This window comes from Sus scrofa, chromosome 5 (assembly GCF_054392235.1).
Source record: "Sus scrofa isolate SSC_HxYL_T2T_F1_AM1 chromosome 5, Sscrofa_HxYL_maternal_Yorkshire_Landrace_v2.0, whole genome shotgun sequence".
In the NCBI taxonomy this organism is placed as follows: domain Eukaryota; kingdom Metazoa; phylum Chordata; class Mammalia; order Artiodactyla; family Suidae; genus Sus; species Sus scrofa.
In genome coordinates, this window is record NC_139387.1 from 54055177 (window position 1) to 54078016 (window position 22840).

General features: G+C 40.0%; 1 protein-coding gene across 2 annotated transcripts in view; it reads left to right on the forward strand.

Moving 5' to 3' along the window:
- ITPR2 (inositol 1,4,5-trisphosphate receptor type 2) overlaps positions 1-22840 on the forward strand; it is a 529852-nt gene that overhangs the window by 303468 nt on the left and 203544 nt on the right. The window lies entirely within an intron of this gene.

Sequence of the window (22840 nt, forward strand, 5' to 3'; positions counted from 1 at the left end):
TATAAAATAATGCTTTTTAAAATGAACAGAATGGTAAGTTTCTATTCTTAACTGTATTAAGTATTGCACAGATGATTTTCAGGGAATATCAACTTATAGATAATAATTGTCAGCCTGTTATTAAAAATGACAGCTCAGGTGCTCATTAAGAGATAGCTAGCAGCATGTTTAATACCCAAGGTGATACACTTAAATATAAAATATAAATCAAGTGTATTTTTTTTTTTAGCTAGTTACCTTTACCCTTTACTTTTATGTTGGGTATCAAACGTAATTTATGCCATGCTCCTTAATTTTGGGGCTGTTTCTGTGAATACTAATCATCTGCTTAAAATTAGAAGGATTTTATTTTATTTATTCATTCACATATATGTTAAAAGATTGTAGTGGTAGGTTTTTTTTAATGCATTCTTGTAGAAAAGAAATGCAATTGAATCTTGGATCCTTATAGAAGGGGCGTAGCTTCAAAATACAGCATTTGCATCAAATATTTGCCTCAGTAATCAGTGACTTCTGCCTTGCATTAGTTCTCTTCATCATCTAAACTGCTTTTGGGAAACATCAAAATAAGGTGGCCAGTGCAGTTTTAGCAAATGTTTCTGTGACATAGGACTCAAGAAAAATTCTTATAAGCTTGAGTATATGTTATACTTTTAAGAAAAGGTTGGTAAGTTCCCATTGTGGCTCAGCAGTAATGAACCTGACTGGTATCCATGTGGATGTGGGTTCGAACCCTGGCCTTGTTCAATGGGTTAAGGATCTGGCATTGCCGTGAGCTATAGCGTAGGCCAGCAGCTGTAGTTCCCTAGCCTGGGAACTTCCATGTGCTGCAGGTGTGGCCCTCAAAAGCAAAAAAAAAAAAAAAAAAAGGAGGTGAGTTCCTTGGGACTTTTTCTTTGGTGCTTCAAAATACTGCTGTAGATTATTATTTGATTTTGGCTAAAGTACTAAATCCTAAATTCAAAAAAATGGGATCATATGAATTTTTGACAGAAGGGTAAGGTTTACAACAGTAACTTGTGTTAACAGGAGATACATAAGCCTTCCAACTTTATATAATAGATTTCTATTCAATTACTCTCAAGGAAAATAGGAAAGAAACAAGGAAGGTTTACTCTGACTAATCAAGAGGATTTCAGTGTATCTCCCCAGCTACCCTAAAATAAATTATGCTGGCATCTCTCTCCTTTCCTTCCCATGCTATCGCTAGTTCAGGCTTTCATTTTCTCTTGTCTAGAAAACTGCAGTAGTCCATTTATTTCCCTGAGACCTCCTTGAAGGGAGGTAGGACTGCTGTTTTCTTAGCTCCAAGGGTACCATTCACATCACAAATGATGCAAATGGCACCCCTTGGGCAGGGTCCTCCAGGCAAGGATAAAATGAGAAAGGCTAGTTGTGCTCTTTCACTCAGTCATTTCATACATACTGTGAGTAACTATTAAATGCCCTTCTTGTGCCGGGGTGCCAGGGATAAGGAAACGAATGGCACAGCTTGCTAAGGGCCACCACGGAGTATATAGTTCACATGCTTGTGGGTTCCTGTAATAGTCTGCAGAGATCATGAGAGCCTTTCAGGAACCTTTAGCGGCTCTGCACTGCCTTGGTATTGCAGGCCCTCCATGGTGGCCCCTTAAGCTCCCTCCCCCTTTCTTCATCCATTAGCCACCCCAAATCTACCACTCAGAGTGCCTAAAGTGTCCCTCAGGCTTTTTTTGCACTGAGCCTTGCTCTGGAACCATGGATTGTTAAAATCCAAACAATCCTCCATATCCCTAGCATTATCTTTGTGAAGGAGGTAATGAGTAGCACTTACGAATTGTTTTTGCCAGTGGCGACTATTTTCTTAATAGTCACTTTGTGCCTCTCTTTTAAGACATTGTATCTGGGTATTTAGTCCAAGCTCCTTATTTTATGGACGCATTCACTGAAACCAGAAAAACTATATGTTTTGTTCAAGGTCACACAGCAATTCCAGAGCCAGGTTTATTTTGGAATTCCTTCCTCTCTGATTAATCTTAATATTAGATAATAGTCAACTTTTATAAATGATGTGTGTCACTATTAAGAAAGATTAGTATATTTTGTCTAGCATGCTTTGGAATCCAGATTTTAAGTCATAGGCAGACAGGATATGGCAGAATATATATCCAAAGTAGATAAAGTTTTACAAAATCTCTAAGATAATATTAAAGAGTGTGGAAATGTAGTCATTAAATAAGAAAAACAAAACAAAACCCTGAAAGGGACTTACAAGTGTTATTTCTTAATTTCCATGTCTACTAAGGGCAGAATTAGGAAAATATAATAGCCGATTCTAGATCTTAGACAACTTTTAAATTCTAAATGCTTTAGAATGAGAAGGATTACTACTAATAGAAGTAGAAGATTCCCCCCGCTCCAAGAAAACTTTTAGAAGAACATATTAGGTGCACACTGGAATATGGAATGATTGGCCAATGGGGATCTGCTATATAGTACAGGGAACTCTATCTAATATTCTGTGATAATTCATATAGGAAAAGAATCTGAAAAAGAATGGATGTGTGTATATGTATAACTGAATCACTATGTTGTACAGCAGAAATGATCACAACACTTTAAATCAACTATACTTCAATAAAACTTAAAGAAAGAAAAATAAAAAAGCATATTAGGAGTTCCCTGTGGCCCAGTGGGTTAAGGATCCAGAGTTGTCACCTCAGTGGCTTGGGTGGCCACCATTGCAGGTGTTCGATCTCTGGTCTGGGGACTTTTCATGGCCTGGCCAAACAAACAAAAAACACATAATAGATCTAGAATGATTCAAATGCTATACTTGGAAAAAAACAGGACTGGACCATCTCTACATGTTGGCCATAATGGGTCAGTTTCCCCGTCTTAAATAACTGGTGCTCCATTATCCATGCTGGTGAAAGGGGAGCTAAGGGACTCACCAATCTGGGTGAAATGGCTTTGGGTAACAAATTCAGAAATTGGTCAAAACTGTTATTTTACTACTGCGTATTCTCAGAAAAATCCCGATTATCAGTCCCGGGATAATAGATGGTGTGTTTGCACGATGACGTCAGTTTTCTATTTACCAAAAAATTAGAGATTTAAAACTCACATATTTATTATCTTACAGTTTTGGAGGTCAAAGTTGAAAATCAGTGTGTTGGTTGAGTTCTTTCTGGAGACACTAGGAGAGAATTGTTTCTTTGCCTTTTCTAGCTTCTAGAAAAGAAGAATGGCTTCTCCCTCCATCTTCAAAGCCAGTAGCAGTAGAGGTTTTCCAACCTCCCTGTCTCTCCCTCTCTGTCTTTGTCTGACTGCCTGTCTCTCCTCTGTCTTTGTTGCCTGTTTGCCTTTCTCTCTCTCTCTCTCTCACTCACACACACACACCCATTCCACTGTCACATCTCCTTCTACTCTGATCTCCTGCCTCCCTCTTATATGGATACTTGTGATTACATTGGAAAAACCTGGATAAACCAGTGTACTCTCCCCATCGCAAGATCCCCAACTTAGCACATCTGCCAAATCCTTTTCTATGTAAGGTAACATATCTAGGTGCTGGTGGTAAGGTCATGGGCATCTTTGGGGAGGGCTATTATCCAGTCTCTCACAACGATCCTTTTACTGACATCGAGAAATGGCATGTAGACTGTAGATGGAGAGCTTAACCCGTGGCTGATTAAAATGTAGGATAGTTTAAATGGGAAGGAATATGATAAAAAAAAATGCTTTGAATTTATAGCGCTTTGCTCTTCTTAAAGTATTTTAAAATATTTTGCTACCTGTCAGCAGGAAGTACATAGAGCAGGCAGTGTTATCTCCAGGTCTGAAATGTGGAGAGACTCAGAGAATTGAATTGTCTTGTCACGGAGGTTATCTAATAATACCTGTTGTCTAATACCTAATCATCTAGATTTCTACTATCTGTGTCATGAAACGTTGCCAAGAGATCTCTCAAATTACATCAAAACAGAAAAGTCACACCAGGGTTTTTCACACTGGCTATCTTAATATTATGTTTGAGACTTCACCTATTTAAACCTAAAATGTTACTATAAAAGAAAACCTCCATCCTCATTTTTGTTTCTTTGGTCTCTGATACTGGAAGGTGTGTGTGTGTGTGTGTAACTGATAAAAATTTAAAAATTGAGCAATGAAACATAAGTTTGCTTCATGGTTGAAACAGACGTCCTTAAAGCAATTTCCAATTTTGAGACCCTGGTTTTCTGATTTTATCAGCCTTCTTTGTATGATATATTAAGGAAAATCATCATGTAACTACATTTTATCTGGTATTTAGTCTACTTTAAAAAATCTACAGTTTATAGTACCTTTGATTACATTTCCTAAATTAATTTTACTTTACAGTCTTCCTTCCTTTGTTCCCTTGTACCAAAAGGATGAAAGGGAAGATATGGGCAGCAATATCTTGAATGAATAGAATGATATAAGCAAATGAAAAATTAATGTTCTATTAGGCATGCCTGTGTGAAGTCTAGTGATCATCTTCTGTACCATTTGCTGGAAGTTATAGTACTTCTTTTATTGAAGGTTAAAACATGAACATTTTATATATATATATATATATATATATATATATATATATATATATATAATCTTGTTAGAGCCACACCCATGGCATATGGAAGTTCCCAGACTAGGGGTCAAATCAGAGCTGCAGCTGCCAGTCTACACCACAACCACAGCAACACCGGATCCTTAACCCATTGACCAAGGCCAGGGATCAAACCTGCCTCCTCATGGATACTGGTCAGATTTGTTACCATTGGACCACAACAGGAACTCCCAAACATTGTACACTGAAAGTCCTTGAGGGGAAAAGTCAGCTGAGTTTTATAAAAATTTTATAAAAGTTTTGTTTGTTAGATAATTCCAGTAGAAAGCAAAACATTACGAAAGATATATATATATATATATATATATATATCTCCACCTTAAAAGCTTAGTGTTCCTTTGAGATACGTCGTATTTGAAAGGCTTCTTTTACGTAACAACAGCATGTTTATTGCACTTTAAAAGAGATCTAGAAACTACTACCTCTGCTCTGGTGCAGTTTTAATCACTGGTTTTTATAAGTAATGAGAGCTAGCATTTATTGGGCGCTTACTGAAAATCAGATACTGTTCCTTATCCTTTATATGTCTTATTTAATCTTTAACTCTGTGTCGTAAGTAGTATTATTATCTACCTTTTATTGATGAGGAAACTGAGCTATAGAATTTAAGGTCACACATCTAGTAGGTGAAGAGAGCTGGTATCCAGCCTAAACATTTTGACTCTTGAGCTTTTAACTAGCATGTCAGAGCCAGATTATATGATTTACAATCATAACTCTTCTATTTTCTCAAATAGTCAACAAATAAAATGAATAATTCTTTAGTTTTGTTCTTGATAAAATTTGTATGCATGAATCCTGGAAAGCATAAACCGTTTATTCAGTGAGCTGCTAAGGAAAGGATTGAAGATTGTAGACTGAGCTACTTGAGAACAATATGATACAAAAGCTGTGGATATTTTTAAGATTTATTTTTAAGGACCTGCAGATCAATAGCAGAGCTCACCCTGTGATCATGGTCTGAGTTGCTAGTCACCTGAATATTATGTATAAAAGTCCTAAACAATACTTTATAATATGGCACGGCAGATAGTCCCTTGTGGAAATGTGGCATTCAACAAATAGCATGGCATCTAATTGAGAACTGTGATCTTTACGAATGCCCAGGTGGGGAGGGTGATATTTACATGTGGAACAGTGATGGCAGACAGAGGCTTCTTCATTTGAAAGTTGATATCTGGATTGATGATGAATAAAAATCTTTAAGAAATGATGCCTGGGGTTATTTTTAAGATAGCTTCTGTCTTTTTTTTTTTTTTAACTCAAAAATGTACTATCAGCTGAATTAACTAGATTTTTTTTCTTCAGTAAGAAAAAAAAAATCATTGTAACTAATCTTTTATTTCTGATTTTGAAGGGCGGCAAAAAGGATCTCAGAATTAAACCAGGAAATTTCAGTCGTAACATCAAGTGTGCAGATTTGTCAGGCTCATTGTTGCAGATTTGTAAATGGTATCAATCCCTTCTTATTCTAAGAGTCTGTGCAGAATCATTGACCTTCTGTGCATGTACTCATTTCACTTTTTAGAAGGCAAATAAACAAATTTAAGTAGAATTGCTACACAGAGTGCACTGTAGCTTAAGAATTTGATAATAACTGTTTAGCTAAGGGAAAGAAATTTTTTCTTTTTTGTGGTTGCACCTACATATGGAAGTTTCCACTAGGGGTGGAATTGGAGCTGCAGCTGCAATGTATGTCACACCCATGACAACACTGGATCCAAGCCACATCCATGACTGATACCATGGCTTGTGGCAACTCTGGATCCTTAAACCAATGAGCAAGGCCAGAGATTGAACCTGCATTCTCACAGAGACAACATTGGGTACAATAGGAACTCCAGGGAAGATAAATTTAAGTTTTAGCATTAGCTGCATTTTGTAGAATTGAAAAAAAAAAGTTTGAGAGGTGAGTGCAGTTTTCCCCCTGTGTTCTAATATTGTTTTAAACTAAATACCCTAAGTGATGTTGCAAACCTTTTGTACATCCTAATCATTCCTGTATTGTGAATGTGTGGTTGTGTATGCGTGTGCATGCTCGTGTGTGTGTGTGTGTGTGTGTTGTTTGAACTGAATAGCGAAATGGTTGGAAATAGGAAAATACATTGATGTCTCCTTACAGTAAGAGCTCTGTTTTAGAAATGTACTTAATATATTTTTCCACTTTGGAATTTTTCTTTTATACTTTTATCTAGGCACAAAGACTTTGATAGTTAAGATGGGCACAAAGAAAACAATTGCTTTTAGAAATTTACTTTTCAGTTGCTGCTTGTTAGGCCATAAAAGTGATACATTTATCAGATGTATTAAAGTCATCGTAACCTTATTATTATAAAAATTATTATAAAGTTCTTAATTGCACCTAGCCTTTACTTTCCCATTTTGAAATCTGATGTAACAGGCGTTCCCAACGTGGCTCAGCAGTAACAAACCCAGCTAGGATCTATGAAGATGTGAGTGTGATCCCTGGCCTTGCTCAGTGGATTAAGGATCCCAAGTTGCCGTGAGCTGCAGTTTAGGTCACAGATGTGACCCAGAACTGGCATTGTTGTGATTGTGGGATAGGCTGGCAGCAGCAGCTCCAATTTGACCCCTAGCCTGGGAACTTCTATGTGCCTTGGGTGTGGCCCTAAAAAGAAAAAAAAAAAATCTGACATAACATCATTGCTTCGGTGATATTTGACATTTGCTTTGATTCTGTAGAGATCCATGACTAAAAAATCATGTTGAAAATATTACCAGAGTTTCCTTGTGGCACAGTGGGTTAAGGACCCAGAGTTGTCACTGGAGCAGCTCTGGTTGCTGTTGTGGTGAGGCTTCAATCCATGGCCCAGGAACTTCCATGTGTCATGGTTGTTGCCAAAAAAAATATATATTACCAATACTCCAAGATTATTTGGTATAATCTAGTAAGACATCTGGTAGTTAATGATTGTAAGTGAAAAATGGTATTGTGATTTAAAAATATACACAGATATCATAAAAAGTAAAAAAAAAAGAAAAAAGATGAAAAAAACACTAAAATCAAGATATTATTAAATTATAGTGTCAATTCTTTCCACCTAAATCTAAAGCAAACTGCCGAGACCAGCTCAGCAGGTGAGCACTGAAGAACAGGTGCTGTGAAACTTAAGAAAAGGTTAACATAAAACAAGACACAGAGACATACATCTTAATTAAAGATGGGAACCAGGGCACTCAAGGTCTCAGGGACCAAGAGCACCACCTCAAGAAACCACACTGCTTTTACTGTGCTCTTTAGGATGACATCAAGTGAGGAGGGGGTTGTAGGTTCAGATATAGTTCTTTCATTTTTTTAAAAGTTCTTTTATTATTTTAAAAGTCACTTAGCTGGTAACTGGTTAAGCTTTTATTCTGACCTTTAGGCATTTAACAGTCATTAGCATTGAGGTAGCAGGATGTTAGCTGTCTGTGCCTGGCACCTAGAGAATCATCATTGTGCTTCAGCAGAGGGCATGCTTATCTGCAGCAACCTGGGGTGCCTAGGTTTGCACCTTGTTCTCCTTGCTGATGCATATTCTGCTAACGACTGCTCATAATCCCCCTGGGGCCATGAGGTTCCTCTTTCTCTTATTTTAACAGGACATACCATGCTGTGCAAATGGTGTGCCAACCTGCACAGGTCTGGCATGCCTAGACCAACACATTATGCCCTCATTCAGCTGACCACATGAATCACTTAAGCCTTTTTGTCTTTGTTCTTAAGCTTAAGTTATTTACCAGCACTGTGACAGTTTTTCAAGCAGGAATATGGGGTAAAGTAAAGCAGGACAAGATGGAGTTATCAGCATACAAAATAGAAGCAAAGAGGCTATGAAAAGATTGTAAAAACATGTCTTCTGATACCAAACTTTTTTTCAGAATGCTTTCCATGATTAGTTTCTTTTAACTCTATATTATTCTAGGGAGTTCCTGTTGTGGTTCAGTGGGTTATGAACCGAACTAGTTAGTATCCATGAGGTTTCAGGTTCAATCCCTGGCCTTGCTAATTGGGTTAAGGATCTGGTGTTGCCTGAGCTGTGGTGTAGGCCCCAGGTGCGGCTCAGATCCTACGTTGCTGTGGCTCTGTGTAGGCCGGCAGCTTTGACCTCTAGCCTGGGAACCTCCATATGCCGCGGGTGTGGCCCTCAAAAGCAAAAAACAAAACAAAACCAACCAACCAAACAAAAACCCTCCATATTATTCTAGTTTGTGATCGTTTCAGCACTTATAAAATTGTCTCTGTCTTGTTAGTGTAGATCTTTTATTATCTTACCTTCTGAAGGATTTCTTTGGTGTGTGTTGTTATTTTAAATAAATTAGAAACTCCTTGAGGATAGGTCTGATGCCTGTGATAAAGGAATGCCCAGAAGGCCTTGCAATGCTGAGGTTCTATGAGGTTCAAGGTCTGTATTTCCCTCCAGCTCCTCTCCACACACCACAAGTGCTGTACTGTTGAGGGCAGAGACAGGCGATCTTCTTCGCTGCAGTGTTCCCCACGGCTAGTACTGTGCCCTGCACACAGTCATGCTCAGTAAGTGTTTGTGGACTCGGAGTTCCCTTCATGGTTCAGCGGTTAATGAAACCGACTAGGATCCATGAGGTTGTGGGTTCATCCCTGTCCTCACTCAGTGGGTTAAGGATCCAGTGTTGCCGTGAGCTGTGGTGTGTAGATTGAAGACAAGGCTTGGCTCTGGTATGGCTGTGGCTGTGGCGTAGGCTGGCAGCATTGCTCCAATTCTATCCCTAGACTGGGAACTTATATATGCCGTAAGTGTGGCCCTAAAATAAAAAAAAAAGGGTTTGTGGACTGACTTATTTATACACAGTGGAAATAAATGTTATCTACCCTCTGCTAGTACAACACATTAGTCACATCCAAGAAGGGGGTTCTAGAAGTATCTCTTCAGGTTCTACTTTGTAACCCAGGCAATGGCAGATTTCTTGGTACTTGGCACACTAGCAGAGTCAGACCACCTGTAGGGAGTGCTGGTGAAGGGGATTATCTTGCAGCAAACACTGTCTGATGGGATGCGTGGTCTTTGCTTTCTGTCTAGCTTGGAAAGCAAAACGGGAAAAAGTGCGGGATCTCCAGACGTAGTCACGTGGGCGCTCAGCTCAGGGGAAGCTGTGGTGAAGGAAGGATGACGGGATCCGAAGGCAGGTGAAGGGGAGGAAAGCTCCAGCCCCTGGGCTTCACTCTCAGGAAGGGCCCCTTCCCTGGGAAGAGACCTGGGAAGAGCAAGCAAGAAACTCAGCCCACGGTAAAACCAGGAGAACCTGAGAGCATCTAGGGCCCTGGAGAGAGGCTGAGGCCCAGTCAGCTGAACTGGCCACGGAGTTTTTCAGGTTAACTAGCATCACTAGCTTGCTCCAGAGCCCACCAACTGGTGATCTCAGACAGCACCAGGATCTCCCGCCAGGGGACAAAATTGGTCTTGGCAGCTGTTCTGCTGTTAACCACCATTAATGACCACCCTAAGGAGAAAGAGGGGTGTAAAGGCTGTAGGGTAGATGGGACTTGAAACCTTTCACTTTTTTTGCTGATGCCTTCATCTTTGGACTTTGTTTGATTAGGGGAGCTATCCAGCCTAGTATGTGAGACAGGAAAACCATGTTATTGTTGTTGCTGTTATTTAAATATTGTGGGCTAGAGACAGCTATTTGCAAAGTAACAATGTGTCTGTGGGCATTTGAAGCCTCCCAGCAACTCTCTGAGGTAGAAAAATATCTTTTAATTTCCATTTTATAGATAAGAAGACTGGCATTCCCGTCATGGCTCAATGGAAACGAATCTGATAACTGACTAGTAGTATCCATGAGGATGCAGATTTGATCCCTGGCCTCGCTCAGTGGGTTAAGGACCTAGTGATGCTGTCAGCTGTGGTGTGGGTTGCAGATGCGGCTCAGATCCCCAGTTTCTGTGGCTGTGATGTAGCTGTAGCTCCGATTCAACCCCTAGCCTGGGAACTTCCATAAGCCATGGGTGAGGCCCTGAAAAAAAAAGATAACAATACTGAGGCTCAGAGGGTAAAATGATCAGCTGACAAGCATATAATTCATAAGTGGCAGAGCCAGAGATATGAATCAAAGTTTTCTTTTTTTTTTTTTACACTTCATAAGTGATAGCTGATCTAGTGATATCCTGATTATATATATATTTTTTGTCTTTTCTTTTCTTTTTTAAAATTATTTCCCCAGGAGTTCCCGTCGTGGCACAGTGGTTAACGAATCCGACTGGGAACCATGAGGTTGCGGGTTGGATCCCTGGCCTTGCTCAGTGGGTTAAGGATCTGGCGATGCCGTGAGCTGTAGTGTAGGTTGCAGACGCGGCTCGGACCCCGAATTGCTGTGGCTCTGCCATAGGCTGGTGGCTACGGCTTCGATTCGACCCCTAGCCTGGGAATCTCCATATGCGCAGGAGCAGCCCTAGAAAAGGCAAAAAGACAAAAAAAAATTATTTCCCCAAAACAATTTTTTTTCTACTGTACAGCATGGTGACCCAGTTACACATACATGTGTACATTCTATTTTCTCACATTACCATGCTCCATCATAAGTGACTAGACATAGTTCCCAGTGCTACCCAGCAGGATCTCATTGCTTATCCATTCCAAAGGCAATAGTTTTGGGTCTATTAACCCCAAGCTCCCAGCCCATCCCACTCACTCCCCCTCCCCCTTGGCAACCACAAGTCTATTCTCCAAGTCCATGATTTTCTTTTCTGTGGAAAGTTTCCTTTGTGCCATATATTAGATTCCAGATATAAGTGATATCATATGGTATTTGTCTTTCTTTTTCTGACTTAATTCACCCAGTATGAGAGTCTCTAGTTTCATCCATGTTGCTGCAAATGGCATTATTTTGTTCTTCTTATGGCTGAGCAGTATTCGATTGTGTGTATATTACCACATCTTCCCAATCCAATTGTCTGCTCTTGGGTTGATTCCATGTCTTGGCTATTGTGAATAGTGCTGCAATGAACATGCGGGTATATGTGTCTTTTTTAAGGAAAGTTTCATCCAGATATATGCCCAAGAGTGGGATTGCTGGGTCATATGGTAGTTCTATGTATAGATTTCTAAGGTACCTCCATACTGTTCTCCCTAGTGATTGTACAACCTTACATTCCCACCAACAGTGCAGGAGGGTCCCCTTTTCTCCACACCCCTTCCAGCAGTTGTTATTTGTGGACTTATTAATAATCTCCATTCTGACTAGTGTGAGGTGGTATCTCATGGTAGTTTTGATTTGCATTTCTCTAATGATCAGTGATGTTGAGCATTGTTTCATGTGCTTGTTGGCCATCTGTATATCTTCTTTGGAGAAATGTCTATTCAGGTCTTTTACCCATTTTTTGATTGGGTTGTTGGCTTTTTTTCTGTGGAGTTGTATAAACTGTTTGTATATTTTAGAGATTAAGCCCTTGTCTGTTGCATCATTTGAAATTATTTTCTCCCATTCTGTAAGCTGTCGTTTTGTTTTCCTTTTGGTTTCCTTTGTTGTGCAAAAGCTTTTCAGTTTAAGTCCCATTGGTTTATTTTTGCTTTTATTTCTGTTGCTTTGGGAGACTGACCTGAGAAGACATTTGTTTTTCTGGTCATTTGTTTTCTTTTATTTCTTTTTTTTTGTGTGTGTGGCCGCACCTGCGGCACATGGAAGTTCCCGAGCTAGGTAAGGATCAAGCCACAGCCACTGTAGAAGCAACACTGAGTAGTTATGTTGTTAGCCACACAGGAAGTCCATGAGAAAACATTTGTAAGGTAGATGTCAGAGAATGTTTTGCCTATGTTCTCTTCCAGGAATTTGATGGTGTCTTGTCTTATATTTAAGTCTTTCAGCCATTTTGAGTTTATTTTTGTGCATGGTGTGAGGGTGTGTTCTAGTTTCATTGATTTGCATGCAGCTGTCCAGGTTTCCCAGCAATACTTGCTGAAAAGACTGTCTTTTTTCTGATTCTACTCTACGTATGATCCCTTTCCACAATGGCAGGGAATTGAATAATGCTGGAGAAAATAAATGATAATTTAAATTTGATTTAACTTTTTGATACCACCTCTTTCAGACTTCCACTTCTTTTGCTACTCTAGAAACATGAGTTCAGGCAATTACAAAAATAATTAAAAGGGGGAATGTATTCTCATATCATTTTCAGGTGAGGGATATGAGTAATGGTAACAACGACAACTTCTTTGATGTTTATTTTTAAAATCCAGGTGTTTGTAGAAATGCTTTACAATGTTAATTCCTTAATGGGTTGTTCTCATAACAACCCATTGAGGAAGCTGCAACACAGAAAGGTTATTGAACTTGCCCAAGGTCAAACAGCGAAAAAATGGTGGAGACAGGGTGAAAACTCAGAACTTCAGATCCCACGTTTGCAATCACTCCAAGTGACTGTCTCATTCTAGTCTGGTATCAACTTTCAAAGCCCAAAGTACATCACTCATGGCTGTCAAAGGAAAACCATTTCTTGTTTCAACTAACACAAATCACCTTAAGATATTTCTTCTCACGTTTAATGATTTTGAACAGCTACCATTTGCTGATTTCTTCAGGGTAGGCTGGGTTCCTGCACATTCCATCTGGTGCTTGAAAATCTCAAGCATTTTGGGATAAGTCTTGGTTACTTACAACAGAACGTCACATAACATTTTGAATATTTGCAGATTGCTTAGTGCAATGTCAGGTTTATCTTTTCTCAGTTGCTCCTAGCCTTTGGCTGAGTTTTTAATTAAAACTCAAATTACAGATTACACTCGTTCTACAGCAATGGAACAGGGAAAACAGACACAGTGTGTTAATGAACACATCCCAGCATCTTGGTTTAATGAATTGAAAAAAAAAATCTAAATGAGGACATGTGGACCATTACAATCAAATCGAATGCTTATAATTAATATCAGAGAGGTGGAATAGTGTTTACGATTCTAAGTCAGAGACATGTCCTTATAAATTCCCATCCCCGATGCTGAGTCAATTTCCCTTTCTCTCAAAATGCCCAAGTACGTACTTAGAGTAACCAGAGCCGTGCTGGCCAGAAGGTACCTGGTAAGCCGTAGTAATCTCACACTTGGGCATTCCTTTGGGAAGGATGCTTTCTTTAGGCTTCTCACCATCTCCCACCGTGATGCATGCAGTCATTATTCATTCAACAGATTGGCTGCACCATATGTAGAATTGGCTGAGAGTCCCTGTCCCTTTGGCAGAGTTAGATAAGACCTCTGGCTGTTGGCCAATTGCCCACTCTCTTGAAAGAGTTCTTTGATATCCATTCCACATGCTTTCACCTCTCAGAGCACCAAGTGTAAACCCCAAGCCCTTCCTCCTGCCCTGGCCCTATGGCCATGACTGTGGTATTCCTGTCTCCTTGCTCTGACCCTGCTATTTCTATTTCTCTCCTCGGTCTCTCAGTCTCTTTCTGTCCCCCTCCGTTCTTCTCAGCAGACACCCCTCAGTTCTTATCTTCTCCTCTAAGTGTTTCGCTACCTTCTTGCTTTAAATGAAAACTCACTCTCCTAGAGGCCACCCCGCTTCCTCAGCAGCACTGCGGAATTTTCTTTTTCCTCTCGCACCTACCGCGTGAAGCGGCTTTGTGTTCTTGCTGCTTCTCCTGGGTCCTTCTAGATGGATTCCTCTGTCCTCTTTTAAAACCTGTAGCTCCTTTGAGGTTCAGGCCCTCTGACTCGACAGCCCAGGCCTCAGCCAGCATTCCGGTCACTTCCGCCCATCTCTCCCAGTCTATGAAACTGGCTCCTATTCTGCCTGCACCTCCAGACCTGCCATCATTGGTGTGACTTCAGTCCATGTGGGCCATACTCCAACACTCATGCCCTTGACCCCTGCCTCTGCACGGACCTTCTCCCCTCCACACCCATCATCCATGTCTTTGGTGACACTTGGGGAATTTTTATCACCAGGAGCTGCTGCTTCCCCACGGTAGCAACTTCACACTTCCTGCTGGCCTCCCTCTCCTTTTTCCCATTCAGCTTGCTTCTTTAACTGCACCCATGAGGACTGTCCTTGGACCTCATCAGAACCTCGGACCCCTCTAATTCCCCAGGGGTCCAGCTTGCTCCCTTCCTCTGCTTATTAACCCAGGATTTTACAGTCACAAGCCTAACTGCTGAGCAGCTGTTTAAGGGGAGTCACTAATAATCAGTCCTCACAAAACAGCATGGGAGATGGGAGGGTGGTGCCTTAGGAAAGAATTGGATTATTGTTGTCAGAATGTGGGGAAGGGTGCCAGGAAGGGCCAAAGGACCAATGACTACTCCAGTTTCTTCTGCCATTTTAGCTTCCTGACAGGTTGAGTTATTTAGATTATTGCAGTTATTTGGCTGATTTTTCTATTCATGTTGATGAATACCTAACTGGAGATGTCACCTCTTTCCAAATGAAACCTGAATTCTTGGCTCAAAGTTCCCTGACAGAAAAGCTTCTACGTTATACACAGGCACTCTGTTCTCCAAGATTGCAATGGCTGAGGATATCTTTTCTCAGGCTGAGAGAACATATGGACAAGAGTATGCTACTTCTCCTAGTCTGTAGCCTTTTGCAAGACATCTGCTGCAGTATTTTTTGTTCTTGGATTGTGGACTCTTATTTGCCACTTGTTTTCATAAATATTAATCTTTGAAATCTTGACTGATGGAAAAGTTGTTCTTTTTGGGTCCTTTGCTTCTTTATTATATGCACCATCTTTAAATAATGGTGTCACAATAGAGCAAATGAGGTTTTTCTTATGAAAAATCCCTGTTTGAAAATCAAGGGCTAAAATTTCTAATGCAGTAACTGATTTGCTCCCTGCCCCCCCAAATTTGAATTCTGTCCCCTTTTCCTTTAGTTAACAAAATTTATTACTATTGGAATAATGCTTCTACATTGGCTTTGCAAAAAAAAAGTTGTCTTTCACTTTAGCCCTTGAAGACATTGAAGCTCAAATTCCCCAGGCTGATGGAGTCCCGAGGTGGGAAAACTACAACTTCTTTGTCTGAAACTATGAACTTGAGAACGGGGTCATGATTTTGAACTGGACTACAAATAACCCCTTCAGGGTATTTGCCAATGGTTTTAATTTCCAATCATACCTTTGCATGAGAAGGCAATTGACAAGTCTATGATGGAAGATAGAGTGAGCACACCTTATACCCCAGACTGTTATCCAGTGACCATGGATAAAGTTTTCCTGAACTTAGGTGGCCTCTGCCATGCTCTAGGGAGGACATGAAAAGCAGTGTGTGTGCTCCATACAGCTTTTTAGGCTCATTTTTTATTATGCGTGGTAATTCCCGATTTATTTTACTGTTAACTCTGGAGATCAGTAAATTAGCCCATTTAAAAAATTTCTTTACATTTTTTATTACATATATTTGTCATGTTTAAGAGAATTTGGTATATTAGAATAGTGAGTACAATTTAAAATAATCTAGTTACTAATTTACACCTGTGATTTTAAGATGAAAGGTATAAAAATATTTTATCACAACTTGATACACTGTATTTGAGATTACATTATTAGAATTTTTTGATGCACATTTTTTATTAAAGTATAGTTAATTTATAATGTTGTGCCAATTTCTGCTGTATAGCAAAGTGACCCAGTCATACATATGTATACATTCTTTGTCTCATATTATCCTCCATCACAGTCTATCCCAAGAGACTGGATATAGTTCCTTGTGCTATTCAGTAGGATCTCATTGCTTATCCATTCTAATAATAGTTTGCATCTACTAACCCCAAACTTCCAGTCCATCCCACTCCCTTCCTCCTCCCCCTCGGCAACCACAAGTCTGTTCTCCATGTCTGTGAGTCTGTTTGTGTTTTGTAGATAGATTCGTTTGTGCCATATTTTAGATTCCACACGTAAGTGATATCATATGGTATTTGTCTTTCTCTTTCTGACTTACTTCACTTAGTTGCAAAATTATTTTAATTATTCCTCAATTGTTAAATTTTCTTTTAATGGTAAGAATGAAAAACACTTCATACAGATACCTGATCTGAAGGCCTATTAGCAAAGGGTATCAGTGTGTTAAGCTAATACGTCAAACACAACAGGAGGCTCATTTCGAAGGGAATTTATTTGCTCACAAAGCCATGGGGTCATCTCTTCCTTAGCAAACTACCTGTTCAACATTGAATTTAATCTTTTTTTAGACTAGCTTGCAAGATCTCATTGCAAGATCTTGAGGGGGATACTACCCTCAAGTATGCCATCAATATTGGTACCTGAGTCTCTGCTACTACTAAACTCTGTCTAGTTATCAGTTCCAGTGATGCTAAATCCTTTCTTTTCTCTGTAAGCCTGAGAACCACTGGCATATGCACGTTTTACTCAAGACTGTCTAATGAGAATTTCTGTAAACTGAATATTTGGAATTGATTTTCTCATCAAGTTTACTAGTAAACTTGAGTTGAACGGGGTTTGGATCCCATTGCTCAAGATTCTTGGTGTTTGGCTATATCAGAACCGTTCTGATTGGTGGTAGAATTCCAGGATGTTCTGCCAGTATTAGTTGCTATGCTCTCCATCATCAACCACACACACTTATCAAAAGCCTTCTTTTACAAAGTACAATGCGACCAAGTTCTGAGGCACCAGGAAGTATTAGTTAGCTGTCCACAAGAAGTTTGTGCTCTAAGGTAGAATGCATCCCAGGCAAGTACATGTTAAAAGTAAATAAGGTGCATTAAGCCTATGCTGTCTGCTCAGTGAATTATATAGGTGTTAGAGGCAGCATGTTAAGTCATGCACCAAAGACATTTTTGACAGGTTTGGGATGGCTACAAGCCATTTCCTGGGAATTATTCATAAAGTTCGAAATACTAAAAATGAGTGTTACTGGTAACTTTGCAGGAATAAATTATTATGAGACTTTTGGTCCCAGGAAGTTTTAGAAAGGAGGTAGAGTTTTAGCTGGTCCTCTGATATGCTAAGGACTGAGTTGTTGGTGCCCTCCTCACCCTGCATCCCTCTTATTAGTAAGGAGCATCACCATCTATCTGCTCAGTCAAAACCTTAGGTGTCAGTCTTGATCTGACCTTCTCTCTCACCCACATAGCAAATGCATCACCAAGTCCCATTGATTCTGCCTATAATGTTTCTTGAACTTGCCCAGCTGTGTTTGCTCTGCCACTCCTGGACCTAAACCCATCATCCTGACCTTAAGACATCATCATCTCCTGCCTGAATTACTCTCCACTCTCCTAATTTACCTCCCTGCTTCCAGTGTTTGTAACATGCAGTCCATTCTTTCCATGGAATAATAGTTGGAAATCACAAGTCAGATGGTGCTGTTCTCCTGTTAAAATCCTTTGATGTTTTTCTCTTGCACTTTTTTTTTTCTTTTTAGCTGTGCCCATGGCATGTGGAAGTTCTCCGGCCAGGGATCAGACCCAACCCACAGCAGCTACCTGGGCCTCAGCAGTGACAATGCCAGATCCCAGCCTGCTGAGCCACCAGGGAACTCCTCTCTTGGTCTTTAAAAGAAAAGTCACATTTCTTAGCAGAATAAATCAGGCCTTCCATAACCTAGCCTGTGCCATCTTTTTAATCTCTTCCCCTTACTTTAATGTAGCCACGTAATATCCTTTCTGTTTCTCAAACAAAGTGAACTCTTTCTATTTATAGACTTTGCATTTGCTATTCCTTCTGCCTGGAACGCTGTTCCTCTGGCAATTTGTATACCTGTCTCCTTTTATCCTTCAGGTCTCAGCTCAGATATCAACCACATTCTCGCTTCAAAAGCCTTTGTTTTGAAGAATGCCTTTTTTCTGCTGCCCTGGCCATGTGGTGTTCTCAGCTTCTCTCCAAGGCTGGCACCAAAGATATATAGAAGCCTTTTCCAGCCACACCCCCCACATCAAAAAGATAACATCCCATGGATGTGTTCATATCACCCCTTCTCACATTGTCTGCTGCTCACCCCTCACCTGTCCCACTGGAGTTTGTGAGTGTAGAGATGTGAGGAGCCTCTTTCACTACCTCTGCGTCCTCTAAGGTTGTGTGCAAGTCTTCTCCCTTCTGTGGCTTTGATTTTTTATTTTTATTTATTTATTTATTTTTGTCTTTTTAGAGCCACACCTGCAGTATATGGAGGTTCCCAGGCTAGGGGTCCAATCGGAGCTGCAGCTGCTGGCCTACGCCACAGCCACAGCAATTCAGGATCTGAGCCATGTCTTTGACCTACACCATATCTCTTGGCAACATCAGATCCTTAACCCACTGAGCATGGCCAGGGATTGAACCCGTATCCTCATGGATACCAGCTGTGTTCGATATCGCTGAGCCACAGTGGGAACTCCCTTTCTGTGGCTTTGAATATCCATGCCCCGATCCTCCTTGTGTGGGGGAGGTGGGGTGCTCTCAGTGGGCTGACACCTGTTCAGTGTCCAGCATGGACAGCACAAATAAAACAAGTTACAACTAAAATTTTAGATGGGATTTTTTCAGACCCCATCTAGAATAACTACCCCCAGTTGTATTCTATTACATTATCCTCTTCATTTTTTTATAGCACATTTCAGAAAATGCAAACATCTAAGTTCCTTTTTTTGGTTATTGTTTATTATCTGTCTCCATGTATAGGCCTCTCAATCCATGAGGATAAGAATCTTATCTTTTGTGTTTATTACTGTATCTGCAGTGCATATCACAGCATCTTGGATTACTCAGTAAACATTTGTAAAGTGGATAAAGAATGCAGCTCCTGTAAGCAGAGGAGGGAGAAAGGAGCCTTCCTTTGCACTGTGAGAAAAGTGCAAAATAGTTCAGGATGTGGTTTGTGAACATATTATCCAGAGCACTGTTCTTATTGAGAGTGATCCTGTTTATATGGTAAAGCTTTATTTTAATTGTATTGGGATATAAGTCTGGAAAGTAATGCTAACTTATAGAAGGTCTTAGAGCTGTGGGAATAGAACTCATCTTGCAGTCAGTCAACTCGAAGCTACTGAAGGAAGATTTTTCATCAAGGAGTGACTAAACAGTGGTTAAACCTGCACTGATACTGTTGATGAGAAATACTGTAGGCTGGAGTTCCTGTCGTGGCGCAGTGGTTAACGAATCCGACTGGGAACCATGAGGTTGCGGGTTCGGTCCCTGCCCTTGCTCAGTGGGTTGACGATCTGACGTTACCGTGAGCTGTGATGTAGGTTGCAGACGTGGCTCGGATCCCGCGTTGCTATGGCTCTGGTGTAGGCCAGTGGCTACAGCTCCGATTCGACCCCTAGCCTGGGAACCTCCATATGCCGCAGGAGCGGCCCAAAGAAATAGCAAAAAGACCAAAAAAAAAAAAAAAGAAAGAAAAAAGAAAAAAGAAATGCTGTAGGCAGAGGGGTCAGGTAGAAGATTGTGGTTGTCTCTCTGAGAATTTATGAAATGCATTTATAAGGCTCTTTCATGTGAAAAGGATGGACTTTACATGTCTGTCGTAAATCCCAAACTAAAAACTATTCAGAGGAAGTTATCATGCAATGAGGGCTCTCATTGGACTTTGGGAAGCTTTAGGACTAGAAAGGGCAACAGGAACATGAGTATCCCTTCTTTTCCATTCCTTGTCTTCCATGTCCACACTCTCTTCATGTTTTATGTTGAAATCTTTTTGAAATTTCATTTTTCTCCCTCTTTGAGATGATAAATGGACAAAGAACCTATAGAGCTGGGCTGCAATACCACAACCTATCAGTAGGTGTCACCATCTTACAAATGATTTATTCCATTTTGAACATTTCTCATCTATATTTTAAATTAGGTAAAATAAATCAGTTTTATTTTACAGTTTATATATCTATATATATATAAGATATATATCAAATTATAGTTCATAATCATAGTTATAATCAAATTATAATTCACTTCATAATTATAAATATTTATTCATGTCACATGAAATCAAATTTTTTCTAAACCTAGTTACTTACAATAACATAACATTTTATTCAGAATTCTGTTGTTTAGTGATACTTTTAAACAATTGAGAGTCTGCTTAATTTTAGCTACTGTAGTATTAAATTTCTTATTTTGCTAATGATTTAATATTTGGTGGCCCTTATAGACACATCTTGGAACCAGAAGAAAATATGGTTTTCATGCTTTATTTTCATTTTCCTGTTTCCTTTGTTTTCAGTCCTTTCTTTCCATCTAACATTTCCACTATCCCAGAAAGTTCTATTGAATATCACTTATACGGACTAAACTGATCTCTTATGTTAAAAAACAAACAAAAAGATGTGCTTTTAAATTTTTAAAACAAGATATAAGTAGGAGGTTTTTTCTTTGGGCTTTTGTTTGTTTATTTCTTTAGTGTATATTATATTTCATTTTCAGTTTTAGAATTTTTTTTAACATTAGTGCACACCATCAGCAATAAAATGGAAAGAAGGCAAGGGTTAAATGTCTAGGTTTATACAATAGCTCAATTATTAGTAATCCAATAATATTACTTGAAATACTTAGTATTTTTAAGTTGCCCATATTCTAATCAATCCTTGGAAATAAAATGATGAGTATATAAGGCTGGGAATTTATAGAAGACCCTATAGGTCATTTTCAGGAATAACCAGCTTATGTTTGACAGTTGGTTATACTTTGTATAGATAGATGTGAATATGATGTAAATGCTATGTAAATAGTTGCCAGCCTTTGGTAACCTTATTTTGCTTTTTGATCTTTGGTTGGTTGAATTCTTCGAGGCGGGGATAACAGATAAGGGCTGACTATATTTTCCTTTACTCTCATACTTTATTTCTGGCCACCAAGTGTCTAAGTTTCCTCTCGCATTGACCAGTTTTCCACCACCAGCTGGTGGTCTTACAAATAACTCAATTCTGACACTTCCTACCTAGTGTTAGTATCAGATCCCACAGTTAAGGGGTCAGTTCTAAAGGCTGCCTCCCTCCTTCAGATGCCAAAGCAAGTTCAGGTTTCTACCTGTGTTCTCTCTGACTGGCTATACATCCAAGGTTCCCATGACCTCCTCCTCAGGACGGATAATTTGCTAGAGTGGCTCACAAAACTCAGGAAAAACAGTTTCCTTACTAAATTACAAGTGTATTATGAAAGGGTACAACTCAGGAGTAGCCACATGGAAGAGATGCATGGGACAAGCATATGAGAAGGGGTGTGGCCCTTCCACGCCCTCTCCTGGCGTGCCACCCTCCCCAACACCTCCATGCATTCACCAGCCCACACAGTCCTCTAGGGCTTTTTATGGAAACTTCATCCTGTAGGCATGATTGATTGTTAACTCTGTTTCCAGCCTTCTCCCCTCTCTGGGGAATGGGGGTGGGGGCTGAAAGTTCCAGACTTCTAAGTGTGATTTGGTCTTTCTGGTGAGCCAATCAGGTGCCTGCCAAGAGTTGCCTCATTTAGAACCAAAGATGCTGCCATCACTCAGGAAGTTCCAAGGGATTTAAGAGCTCTGTGTCAGACACTCCTATTATTCAGGGAATTAGAAGGATTTGAGGAGCTTCTTGTCAGGAACCAAGGTCAAAGACCAAAGATCAGCAGAAACCATGGGCAGAGACTATTATTATTTCACACATTGCCCTTATTATTTTTCTTCCCGTTTCATTATTGGAAAGGTGAAATATTTGCTGTTTGCTTTCTCTCTTGCTTGCTTAGAAGCTGCAGTGTTATACGTGTTTTCTATCCTGATAGAATCTTGTATGCTGTGTGACTGGTTTTAAAGGAACTGTTTCTACCAGTAGGGAAATGGTCCCTGTTTTATTCGCTGCTGTGAAAGGCTTAAAACATGTGACTGTCCATGTGAACAGCCTGTGCAGATTAAAGCTGCAGGGCATGATTGGAGGAGACACGGACTGCCAAGCCACGAGGCGGCTAAGAAGGCGTCCTCTGCCAACGACAGCATGGGATTATGTAACGCCTGCAGTGTCTGGCACTGTGCTCCACTGGAGACACATCACGTGTTGTGCAATGCTCTTGGCCCTGAAATTCAATTAGATTGCTTTGAATGATCCGTGAGTCTGCATGAGATAAGCTTTTACTGCTCTACACTAGAAAGCAAATGGGTTGATTAGCCCCACATAAATTGAGAAATTGCCGTTATAATTCCAGCAAGGATATTTGCATTATATATACATCATCCTGCAACAGAGGAGCAGAATTTAAGCATTATGTAACCTGACTAAATAATGGGGAGAGGGACCCATCCCTTACGACTAGAAAAAAAATATTTTCTTACA